The 11755-nt window shown below is 29.9% G+C and overlaps 1 long non-coding RNA gene across 1 annotated transcript; it reads left to right on the top strand.

Moving 5' to 3' along the window:
- Nucleotides 1-8851: 8851 nt before the first annotated feature.
- LOC130936586 (uncharacterized) lies at nucleotides 8852-11113 on the top strand. The gene is made up of 4 exons (XR_009068133.1): nucleotides 8852-9005; nucleotides 9097-9151; nucleotides 9240-9369; nucleotides 10841-11113. It is a non-coding gene; the product is annotated as an uncharacterized LOC130936586 (long non-coding RNA).
- Nucleotides 11114-11755: the final 642 nt, after the last annotated feature.

Below are 11755 nucleotides of genomic sequence, written 5' to 3'. Positions count from 1 at the left end.
CTTCATCCTCTTTCATTCGTGACAACCTTGACGGTGGTGGAAGCTGGTGGCGATAGCGACAGATCCGGCGGCGACAAGAGTCACAGTGGCGGCACGAAACGGGCTCTGGACACAACGGTGTGCCTTCCTCCTGTTCGCGAACCTCCATGGACGGCCGGCTCGGTGACGGCGTCTTTTTCCTCAACTCTTTAACGCAGCTCGCTCCCTCTCTCTCCGGCGATTGTGGTGCGACGGCAGCACGCAGCACGTCCCCTCGTCTCTGCCCAATCTCCCGACTCCTCTTTCTTTAATGGGTGAGGGACTTTGAGGGTGAATGGCTGTTAGGATTAAATTAGGGTTAGGGTTTCAATTTAGAGATTTTTGGGTAGTGTAGTAATTTTAATAAAATTAAGGGTAATAAAATAATTGAAAATCTATTTTAATCCAACACTAATATTTATTAAAAAAATACTATTTAATTATCAATTTAAAAATTATTCTTAAATAAATAATTCTAATTCGATAATTATAGATTGTATAATTAATTTTCTTTATTCATAAAATTTAAAGTATTAATTTCTAAAATCATAATTATTTACATCAAATCATGTAAATTCTTATTATTTTACAATTCCTAAACTTTATAATTTAAATATAAAAATTATCCAATAATTATAAAATTAGATAAAATTTTTTATTTAATTATCAAAATTTGATTTAGTTAGTTTTAATAAAATAGCTTTTGAAATTAAAATCTTTAATGAATAAATAAATTGAAATTAACTCATAATAAAATTTTTGGGTGTTACACCAACTTTCCTCCACCGTCTCTCCTTGAACTGTCATCAATCAAGGTGGTACAACTTCTCAATTCATATCCTAAATGACCACAGTATGTGCAGAATATCCTATATGCCCATACTTTAGGTTAATCTCGATAATTCTACTATTTGGCCCTGCAATTTTCATGGTCTTCCTCAGTTTTTGGGTGACATCAAGGTTGATCTGAACTTTCACAATCCTTGATTCCCTCTTTTTCATCGCAAACACCTCGGCATCTAGTACCACTAATTTTCCTTTCTATTTCAGTTGTTTTTGCAGTACTCTGGGAGACCCAAAGTTAAACCCATATCAGGACAAAGGAAAATTCTTCGGTAGCAATGCTCATCTCTTTATTGTATCTTCGTATGTTGACAATATAATTCTTGAGGAGCTATGGAATCTCCTTCTCCACAGAATCAGGTCTTGTTCTCTATCAAAGAAAAAATAAAGTGTTGTCTCCATGATTAGTAACGTGAGAACATAGCAGGTTTAATTGTACTAATAGAGAATGATTTATCCGCCACAATGCGACCCATCAGGCTCTTCCTACATATCTCCAATCTTTCATGAATATCACTATCATAAAAAAAACCACCACTCTATTCTTCTTCCGCTTCTCGCGATCATCCCCTCCTCCACCATTCCCCGATCTCCTTCCTTCCATTACTCACAATCACACCGATCCAAGTGAATAAAACACACGGAGGTGCAAAATTTGGATTTTTCACTCAACCCCTAGAAGCACCAAAACTCTAGCAGAGCAAACATTTTCTTCAAATGTAAGTAAAAAAAATTCTAGTAAGAATGACTCAAAATTAATCTTAAATAGATAATAATGTATCTGATATTATTATTTTATGATTCTACTGTATGTCATTTTACATTTATATTAACTTTATTTGTTTGCATTATAAGTTTTTAGTAATAAATAAATATAAATTTATTCATGGTTACAATTTCTTACATTTTCATCAATAAAGTAAGTTAGAAAACAAAAAGTGTTATCAAAGGTTAACACATCCATGATATTAAAATAAAAAATATTATCTTTATAGAAATCCGTCAATAATATTATTTAATTTGCATATTTATATGGGGACTCCTCAAGAGTTGCTAATATTATTTAATATTATCAATAATCACATGTAACTTCGGCAAAAATTGTTGAATTTTATTAATATGGGATTCACCAGCAGAATTTTATGGTCGTCCTTGATCCTCTTTAAAATTGATTACCAATTGTTGAGCCATAATAATTAATATTCTAACTAGTAGTGAATCTATAAATATGTATTAAACATTGATAAACTTAAGAATACTAAAGAATAAGAATGTTTTCATAGCCTAATTAAAGGTGCTGTAAATTAGAGTTTGGATAAGAGACAACTTAAATCATGCATCTACCACTAATAATTTTATAGTACATTTAAAGAAACTTAAACAATAAGTATCAGAGTTTAATTCATTACAAAGAGCTCATAATTCACACTTTATACATTTATTGTTTCGGAATTAAAAAGCATTAACTTTAGTTAAATTTAGTTATTTCATGAATGTTTGTACATTTCTTATCCACGTCCTAGTGTTCATTCACATTGTCTTGTTCAGAAATGTGCATGCATATCCATTCTTACTTCGCTCTGCTGAAAGATGTCGTAAGAATTCATTAAATTCTTATATTATAAAAATAGAAGACAATATTATTATACATCATAAATTAATGTAATAATATAAATTTATATTATAGTAGATGTTACTATTTTAAAAATTAATTTTTTTTTATTAAAATACACAACTTTCAGTACACCCTAAATATGAGGAAATTCACAAAGATGGTCAAGAGAGTACTTATGAGTACAAAAGTAAAAAAACATAAAAAGTTTAAAACAATGCATAATGCCCATGCACTATATTCTACGGGAATAATAGAACATCAAGTTGAATTAGGTGCATAATGCATCAAATAATGGTATAAATTTGAACAATTAGAGAGAAGCTACACTCTTATAATTTAAATTTAACTTACAATTAAGTTAATATTTAATATATTAAATTGAATTAACAATTTGGTATATCATACACAAGTAATCTAATTCCATACTTTTGAATAAGTTAATTATTGGATTACCTTAATGTATGATACACTAAATTGAACCGGGTGCATCCAAGATGATCAAGAATTTTGTTCTTCCCATGCACCATTATTTTCCATGTTCTTCAAGAATTCGAGCCACGAAATTGACGTGATTAAATCCACAGCGTCATCCCATTCTTTTTGATATTGTTCCCCAATTAGTCTGATCTCTTCCATAGCTTCGTCATCCATAGCTGTATGCAAAGCTCCACCACCAACTTGGGTTTTAGCCGCGACTCCAACACTCGCTGCCATTGAATTAGAAGAAAATCTACTACCAACTTCGAATTTAGTCATGGGTTCAACAACCATTGAATTAGAAAAAACATTGTAATCCTCTCTTACAACTAAAGGAACGTCTTGATCAACCATAGCAGAAAGTGGCATAGAAGATGATGATGATGATGAAGATGAATAATTAAGCAAAGGTGAATTTACTGAAATATTGTTATCAAGAAAAAGGATATCATCCGAATAGTTGAAATCATGAAAATTTTGGTTTAATCCTAAAGTATGATCTGGAATGGCATAACTAAAATTTTCAACCATAGAAGGTAGTGCAGGAGGAGAATGAGAATGATGAAGAGGAGGAGAAATTGGAGAATGAAGAGGAACAGTACAGGAATTTGGAACTAAAGGGAGAAGAGGAGGAGAAGAAGAAATTGATGAATAAAAAGGAAAGGTACATGAATTTGGAACTAAGGGAAGAAGACGAGGAGAAGGAGAACTGGTAGAATGAAAAAAATTAACATGAGATAATAAGGTACTTGAATTTAATATCATCTGCTTAAATTCTTCTTGTTGTTGCTCATAACCTGTTTTATTAAATGATTTTGATTCTGATCTTTGTTGCTGTTGTTGTTGTTGCTGCTTTTGTTGTTTGGAGACTTCTTTAGTAGCAGCTTTATGTAATTTCAAGGCAATAGCAATCTCTTTTCTTGCCTGAGCTAGATTCAGAAACTTTTCTTGATAAGGCTTAGTTGTGGGAAGCCTTCTTCTTCTCCTCCGAAGAGGTTTTATGTAGTGTTGTTGCGCAGCAAGACCTCTATCATGGTTATTATTTCTCATAATATAGCTGCTTGTGAAAACAGTATTCATTTCGTTAAAAACAAAGTTGTTATTATTCATCATGATAATTGTATCGGTTGGTTTTGAGGTGATGGTTAGTTGTCTAGTAAGACTTCTGATGTAATCTTATACTACTTTGGTTCTATCGTTACACAGAGTTATATCGATTTTGGTGTGAAAGGAAATTCAAATAGGTAATGATAATTTGGTACTTGGTACAATCAAAGGTTTTAATGCAGAGTGTATAATGCAGAGGCAGATATATACTGCCAATGAGCGAGCAAAAAATATTTGTTGTTTATAGATACTAACTAATATTATCTAAGAATAAAAATGAAAATATAGCATTAAAAAAAAAATATGACAAAATTTAACATTAATATTGGTAACGAATTAGTGACAAATGTTTTAATTTCTGGTGAGAATATTTTAATAATTATAAAAAAGTGCATCTATATCTACAAAATTTAATTTTTATTTTTTTTAATTTTTTATTGTACACCTACAAATAAAATCACTAGAAACATCCATCTAAAGTCATCAAATTCTAAAAATAGAATGATGTTTTCAACAAAAATATCAAAATAAAAATATATTTATTTTTTATCAAATTAATACTGAAATTTAGAACATACACTCTTTTTTAGATAAATGCGGAGTACTTACTATGAATACCACAATAGCATCTTAAAAAGTTATTACAGTAAAAAGTGTGTCAATTTAACAGAGGAGTCTTGCTAACTATTGTCTTATTTCTATATTTAAATAAAAAATTTATTAAATTTTAATTTCTCCCTAGTAATTAAGAATTATGTATTCTGTATTATTATTTGAATTTGCAGAGTTATTTTGCATCAAAATTAAGGAGTAGCATATTTTACATGATGTATCAATAAATAAAAAAAATATTTGATAACGAAAAATTTTATTATAAAATACAATACTTTCATCAATTATTTAATATTTTTTAATATTCTAATGATAAAAAATATTAAACAATGGATGAAAGTAATTTTATTGTATTATGAATTTTTTTATTGAGATTATATATTTTATTATGAAAATTTTTTATGACTAATATTCTTATATTAAGATTTCAATAATGATAAAATACAACAATTAAGTTTTAAACATATTTAGATATATCTTTTAAGAAAAGCACTTTTAATAAAAAATAAATTATTTACTTTTTTTAAGTTAACAATATCTTACTTTAAAAAAAAAGAAGAAATAAAAGATGTTTTAAATATTTGAAATTTTTTTTAAAAAAATTTATCTAAATATGAAATAGTTTTTGTCCATTAAAATTCTTTTAAAAAAATATATAAATAAATAATTTTTTTTTCAAAAATCAATCCAAACCTATGAAGTACTGACACTTCGCTAAGTTGTCGTGTTTGCTTGTCGGACACATTTCGAACACGACACTCATAAACACTCGTCCGACACATATGTCTACCGTCCAACCATGTCTTAATAAAAATAAGAAATTCTTCGTGGGACACACCTAATTACCATCACGTTTAAGCGTGTTCAACTTTATTCTTAACATGTATATTGTTGAAATAAATTAAGAAATAGTATATAGTATTATTTATTAAAACAAAACAATATTTTAAATACTTTATATAATTAAAATAAAATATTAAAATCATTAAAAATTTAATTTATATTTTAATATTAATAAAATATCAAAATATTATTACTATTTTTTTAAAAATACTTCACATTATATGTATACGTGTCCTTGTGTCCTATAAAAATTTGAAATTCGTGTGTTGACATGTTCCGTATTGTGTCGTGTTCTGTGTCCGTATCAATATCCGTGGATTATAAATCCAAACTGAGCCTTAATCACTAAAAAAAATATAATGATTTTCAAAAATCAATCCAAATTGATTCTTAGTCATTTAAGAAAATACGTTGTGGCACCATAATATTGAGTAAATAATTTAAAAAGAGTGAAAATTTGGATAATAATTTAAAAAAAAATGACATATTAAAGAAAAAAAAAACCAAAACAAGAAATGCAAAATAATTAGCTGCAGAGAAGAAACTGTGTATAACTGATTTGCTTATTTTTTTCAGTAGTAGTACTAGTGAAATGAGATTACAATTTTATTTTTTACTTATTTTGTTAGTGCAACTTGCAAAAATATATATGTTTTTTTCTTTAATTTTGTAATATACTTGCAAAATTAGCTAATAATACAGAAAAACGTAGATCTTCTGGTCTTTACACAAATTAAAAAAGAATTATATTTTATCTAAATTAAAAAGACACTAATGCCAACATTTTTTGGTATCATATTTATAATACATTTATTAAAAATTAAAATTTTTACCAATAATAGTTGCATTTGTTTATAAAAACAGGTATAAGATATGAATATAAAAAGACAAACTTGTATTTAAAAATAAAATATAAATAAAAATATTGTATCTTGTATTTTATATTTTTTCTGTTAAGAAGGACACAAAATTATTAGACGAAGTCACAACTAATTTTTTTATTATTATTATTAAATTTTTATAATAATATTTTTTATCATTTTATTTTTTATTCTAAATTTTATGTAAAAATAAATAGAAGTAAATTAAAATTTTTTATTTTTTATTGTATTTTTTATTTAGTTTATTATTAAATAGAATATAAAAATATTAACTTTTGTGTTAATGTTTTTACTGTCTTATTTTTGAGTAAAAATCAAAGGCCGCCTAAAGAATATCTATCCTAACTCATAGCAAGAGTAGTGAATACTGAGTAGTCAAAATCTAATATAAAGACAAAAATAAATATTACAAGATCCAATTTGGGCACAACATACACAGGGCTTTTAATGATGTTTGGACTTCAGGGCTTTTAATAATGTTGGACTTTTGCTTGTTTTAGTGAATTAATTTGTCTCGATTTTATGACTTCGCTTTAAATGGAGGTGATTCCCCTTCTGTGCAAATTGTGGTCTCTTTTGATTTCAGTTGTCACCTTGCTTCTCACTATGAGAAAGTCAATGCCTCATTATTGGGATAAGATGATATCTTCTACTCAAGAAGAAAATCATTTTCCGCTCATTCATTCCAATAAAACATAAGTGTTTGTTTTTTTTTTTTCACTCATTAATATCTATCACATTAGTTACAATACAGAAAGTTTCTTCAATCACCTATTTGTATGATAGATTGATAGTCAATCAAATTACATTCAGCGTGTTGAATTTACGGTCTAATAATTTATCTCTTTGTATATTTATTTTTTTATTTTTATATTATTTTTTAATTTGATAGATTAAACACTAATTTATAATAAATCAGTGTTTTACTAAGAATTTGTCATATATAAGATAAAATTTAAACTTTTAATACTTATTTAAATGAATAAATAAACTGATTAATTGACAAATTAAGTCACATATTTATTTGTGGAGGATAAACTTTGCTGTTTCTAATTGATAATACCATATATATATATAATTTTTAATATAAAGTATAGTTATATCAAAATTTTATCAAATCATAGTGACGTGATCAATTTTAAAATAACATTACCTTTTTTCTTTAGATTCTAATGTTATTGTGTTTGACTGTCGTTCTTATTTTTACGAAACTATAATGGAATGAATAGTTTACTATGACAATGTGATAATTAAGTAAATTCACACTTGCATAACTACATATATAAGATTAAGAATAAAGTACTACAACAGTTATATACGATAGAGTAAATTATTATTTTTGTTGAAAATTAAAAAGGTTAATACATCTGTTCATAGAAAAAAGAAATTATTTGTATTCATAAAATATGAGTTATATATAATAAAATTATTTAAATATTAAAAAATTATTTAAAAATTTTAAATTACCCATATCTTTATCATTAATACCATCACGGCATCACTCTATTCTCTCTTTGCATTTTCTTTTTTATTTTTTTCATTTTCACCCTTTTCACAATAAATTTTTATCGTCGACCTCCCTTAACACTATCGTAACGGTCAAAAGACCCACAGTCACCACCATTACATCTTTTTTTCCACCTCCAAAATTTTTATGTTGGTAGATTCTCAATCAAATAAAACCCACAAGTATTAAAAAAATAAATAAATAAATAAAGTGGCTAATAACCACGGAAAGCAATAGAGAGAGATGGAGGGTTTCTTTTCAATTTGAAAGAAAACAAGCACGCAGCAACGTCGAAGGAGAAGAGAAAAATTAGGGGAAAAGAGCAAGCCAACTTTGATCAAATTGAATCGGTAAACTTATTTTATTTCTTATAAAATTTTAGTATGTTATTATTGTTGTAGTGTTAAATATTAGGATATAATTTGTTAGTTGTATTATCTTTTTTTTTGGCTGATTTGAGATACCCACTTTTGTAGAGGGTTTATGTTGATTCCATCAGTTTTGATGATGTATTTTGTTGATTGTTGAGATGCCCTAGTGTCACTAGGAATACTGTTTGTGTACCAATTATTCTGATAGGAAAAAATTTTTCTGGAGTAGGACCCATGAATTTTTTGTCCCTCTTTTGGGAGTTTTTCCACGTTAAAATTCTTGTGTCTGATTATTTAATTTCTGTTTGCTGCTTGGAGTATCTTTAGTATTGTAAACCCCGGTTAAATTAGTAGATAATTAGTCAATAAATTAATTTTTAATAAGAAAGATTAGAAATGTGAATATTATATTAAATTAGAATAGAGCTCATCGAAACGAGAATTTTGACACCAATTTCGAAAAAAACGGTCTAAGATTGGACCGAACGGACCGAACCGGTTAAACCGGGCTGTGGGCCCAATTAGTCCAACAATTAAAAAGAGCCACGGGCTCTTATTCTCTTCATTTCCCTCAACGATGCAGCAGCCTCCCAAGGAAGAGAAGAAGAGAAATTCGTTTACGGTGAATTCAATTTCCCGTAACTTCCTCGTTTGAGCTCCGATCGCCGCATCGTTTGTGGCCACGCGTTCACCGCGTTGAGCTCTACGTTTCTACCGGAATAATTTCATAGGTAACTTATTATTTTACATTCAGCCTTCATTTCCCCCAATTTTCAAATTTTAAGTGGGAATGTTGAATTTCTTTGATTTTTGATGTTTTAGGATCCAATTAGCTTGAGGAAAATATTTACTCTTGCTTATGTGAAGCTTGGGTAAGGTGAGGATACGATAATTTTATTTTAATTTCATTGAATTTGAGCTTTGAGTATTAAATTTGATATATATGTGTTATGAATGTGTATTAGGTTGTGAATAAATAATTGGAGCTTGAAATTGTGAATATTGGAACTTGGAGGAAGCTGATTAGTTGAATTTTGAAGGGGCTGCCTTGGTTTTAAATAATTTTCTTTGGTCGTTACGTGGAAATCGGCCAAGGTATGGTTTAGGTTTCTTACATTTAATATATAATGTTCTGTGAAAACTTAGGCTAGATGACTATAGGATAAGTTGGAATGTAGGTGTATGTTTAATGTTTAGTAATTTGTTGATGAATATATTTGGTTGAAGTTTATTGGATAATTAGTTACTAATTTTGGATGGTGAATGTTGTTATGTTAATTTGGAGAGAATTATGGTTGAATGTTATTGTTGATGAACATGGTTGGTTTGGTGCTTGTTGATTAACTAATAATTTGGTGAATTATTGATTTGAGGTATTTTATGTTAGAAGCCTAGGATTAGTGAACTATGATCCTTAGTTGAATTTTGGTTGTTGGATTTGAATATTGTATGAGTATAATTGTTGATCTGAGGTAGATTTATTGTGGTGACTGTTATGATGATGAGGAAAGGTGTGTTGAATTGAAAAGAAAGCAGGTTTGGACCCGAAAAGGGTGGCAAAGTCCGAGTTTTAGAGGAGATGCTGCCGAAATTTTATAAAAAATTAGAGATTTTGTTTATATGACTATTTAAAAAGATTTAGATTCAAAGGTTATATGGTTTGATTTAGAGTTATTAAGAAAATGAGTATGTTTTAAGTTTGATTTATTTAGAAAAGAATGAGTTATGTTTTGAATTGGAACTATTGATGGACGGAATGGGAGGTGTGATAATGAAGGATAAGGATTGAATATGATTGATGTATGATGATGAATGAAATGCGATTGAGAATGATGTTGAAGTTGATGAATTATAATTGAATTATTTATATGGCTTATGAATTTGAATAATCTGAGATACGAGATTCCCTGGATTAAGTGTCGTGGCTTGCCACCACGTGTACCAGGTTGAAAACTCGATACTCTGTTGACCCTACGACATAAGTGTGTGACCGGGCACTATATAAATTCCCGGAAATGTTACCCCCATTGAGTATTATTGATTATTTGAGAAAAACTATGCATAGACTCTTGGGGATGCACGTCGGGGGACAGTCTAAGTACAATTCAGACTTGTCGGGTTGGCTGGATAACCGACAGATGAGCCTCATCAGCCATAGGACAGGCATGCATCATATGCATATTACTTGAATTACTTGCTTGTGTACTAACTGGGTGTGCCTAAATGTACTTGCCATGTTAAATGTATATTTGTTATCTGCAGTACTTGTAACCTTCTTGTGCTTGCCTTTGTTTGTTTACTTGTCTGTGAAAATGCATGATGGAGTTGGAGGTAAGGAGGAATGGCAGAATGGGGTTTAGATTTAAGGTTAAGTTAAGTTAGGTTTAAATATCCTTAGTAAACCACCTTTTATGGCTTCTATTTAATACTTTAAACTCTATAATCTGAGTGTCGGCGTTCTAGGATTGCCTCTGGCATTCCCAGGACCTTATATATTATGTGTGTGGCACCTTTACCATACTGAGAACCTCCGGTTCTCATTCCATACTATGTTGTTGTTTTTCAGATGCAGGTCGAGAGGCATCTCGTTAGGCGTCTGGACCCTTGAAGCGGAGTGGTTACAGGGTTATTTTGTTATGCTATGATGTGTATATATATACTTGGTTTTCTCTCCGCATAACTTGTTCTTTTGATCCTCCTAGAGGTTTATGGAGAGGCAGGATTGTGTATATGTACTTTTGGGTTCTGGATATGTATGTATATATATGTAAATATTCTCCGGCCAGTCTTGACTTCGCAGGCTGAGTTAGGAGCTTGTTATTTTGTATCTTTGGCACTCTATTCCTACTTCTGTTATCATATGTTTAATAGTTATGGTTTCCTTAGCACGCAGGTTAACCCGTTCCTTGAGCGTTGCGCTTTTATTTTGCGATTTTGTTTCCTCTTTTCTTCACGGCTCCTAGCATATTATAATTCTTCTGCTATTATAAATATATATTTTATTTTAGAGGTCGTAATACCACACCACCTCTGTTTTACGGCTTAAGCGTAAAGCTTAGCGTGGTAGGGTGTTACAAGTATTGCCTATTTAATCGCACAGGTTGTGAAAAAAAATTATTTTTGGTGCTTCCCCTGTTAGACAGGTTCTTGTTTTGAACCTTTGTTGAGTTTTTCCAACACTCCAACACCCTCCCACTCTTGGTGTACTTCGCTGAAAAACAAATCCTATCTCTACCTCCAAAAATTTTGAACTTGTTAGACTCCCTAAAGCACTATCACGTGACCTCCATCAGCCACAACGACTTCAATTCACCAACCATTAGCACCGTCGTACAAGTTTCATCAACCACGACGAGCCGACATTGCAGAGCAAGAGGACGCAGTCTCCGATGAGGATTAGACCCCGTGGCTTTGCAAGAAGATTGGAAGAGAATTTCATCTACTGGTAGTTGTTGTCGCTGGAAAACCAGAAGGTGGGGAG

The sequence above is a fragment of the Arachis stenosperma genome, chromosome 6 (assembly GCF_014773155.1).
Source record: "Arachis stenosperma cultivar V10309 chromosome 6, arast.V10309.gnm1.PFL2, whole genome shotgun sequence".
Lineage (NCBI taxonomy): Eukaryota > Viridiplantae > Streptophyta > Magnoliopsida > Fabales > Fabaceae > Arachis > Arachis stenosperma.
The sequence above is the reverse complement of the archived record's forward strand: the minus strand, read 5'-3'. Positions and strand labels throughout refer to the sequence as shown.